Source organism: Capsicum annuum, chromosome 8, assembly GCF_002878395.1.
Source record: "Capsicum annuum cultivar UCD-10X-F1 chromosome 8, UCD10Xv1.1, whole genome shotgun sequence".
NCBI lineage: Eukaryota > Viridiplantae > Streptophyta > Magnoliopsida > Solanales > Solanaceae > Capsicum > Capsicum annuum.
The window spans coordinates 114547510-114549396 of record NC_061118.1 but is presented as its reverse complement, the minus strand read 5'-3'; positions in this window follow the sequence as shown (position 1 = coordinate 114549396).

Here is a 1887-nt window from a genome sequence, read left to right as displayed (position 1 = left end):
ACCATAGCGCAAATGGGTCAGTACTTTGAATATACTGGTATGCATGTAAGGTAGGCTGAATGTATGGGCTTCATATGCATGAATAGTAATAATAACTGACTAACTATCATAAGCGTGAGAATACATGCATGAGACATAACAACTAACACTAATACTGTGAAAACATTAGTACTGAATCTGAATATAACTGATAACATGAGTGACTATATCTGACAGTCCTGAATCTGATGGAACTATCTGAGTTCCATTCAGTATCTGAGTCGATTGTATCTGATAGTCTTGAATTCTGAAGAACTATCTAAGTTGTTTTACTGAGACTGATACTGAGACTGTGAGAGGTAGTCATCTAACCAACATGCCCCAAATAATACATTATAGCTTAATTGTAGTCCAATCTATGCCCTGATTGGAAGGGTGTCAATACCGCGCCACTGGTAAGGACAACATGTGAGTGACCCTAATATAACAGGTAACTCTAGTGAGAATGGTGGGAACCCTCATATAGCAGGCTAAGCCATCTCATCTACCCTCATATAGCAGGCGATGATGTCTCAACCTATGCTAGCTACATAGTTTTGGAACGCAAGGATTTCTTCTAAGAATAACACCCTCTTATTACAAGTGAGTTCCCATCCTTGGGTTCACTCAGTGCTAATTTCTACTCCCATCTGAATAGACACTTAACATAATTTACTAAACTGAACATGGACTGAACTATTAAATTTTGTTGACTGACGGAATATTACTGATATCTGACAACTGACTGAGTTCATGAGATCATGGAGATTTCCTGAGTCATAGGACTATCTGAAGTTTAAGGATTCATAGCTTGACTGAGAGTATCATGGAAACATGACATGGCTCTAGGCACACAACTAATATTTTGGGTACAAGTACCCCCAGGACTCAATGGAAGGAAAACTGACCAAGTATAACTTACTTGAACATATAACTAACATCATAATCCATAATAGATTTATAGAAGCATTCCATCAAAACATGTGATAGGCATAACTTGTACATACATAGGGATCTCATGATATCATACTAGTTAGGCATTGTTCCTTCATCTAGGCATTTAATCAAACACATGGTAGGCATAGTACATGTAGACAACATTATACTATAATTAATCATCATGATTCATCTCTAATTTCATCATCTAGGGGTTATTCATAAGTTCACATGAATATACTTTTATACAAATCAATTTCCACATAAAATTGATCACCCAACATGGATTTGAATTCAATTGATCATTCTCAACATAAACAAAACAAACCCAACATGAAATTCATAAAGAAATCCATAAAGTTAAACTTAGAAAAGAGATTCTTGGGCTTCATGGATGAAAGGAGTCCATGAATGAACACTATGCAACCTTAGTTCGTGATTCTGTGAAGATTAACAGAGGAAATTCTTGATTCTGAATCTTCTATGAAAAGCCCTAGGTTGTTCTTGAGATATTTTTGAGAGAAGAGAGTGTATTTTCGGTGAAAAGTGGTTGAATCACGTGTTAAAGGGCTTAAATAGGGGTGGGAAGTTGACCCTTTTAACCCTGAATGCTTTATTTAATTTCTGTAAAATTTTTCTGAATTGAACCCCTAGCGCGATGCAGTGCTATCACACCATGTCACTGGAATTTGACAATTGAGAAATTGAGGGATGGCGCGATGCGGAGCCATCGTGTTTCCCCCTTTTTTTGCGACCTGGAACTTTGGCGCGATACAGAGGAAATCACGCTAAGACACTGGAAAAGGATAATTTTGAATTTGGACCCTAGCGCGACGTGCCATAATTGAGAATCCCTTTTGGAATTTTCCAAATGCCATTTCCTTTTGTCGCGCAGCACGCCAGTAACTAATATGATGCTATTTTATGATGGGA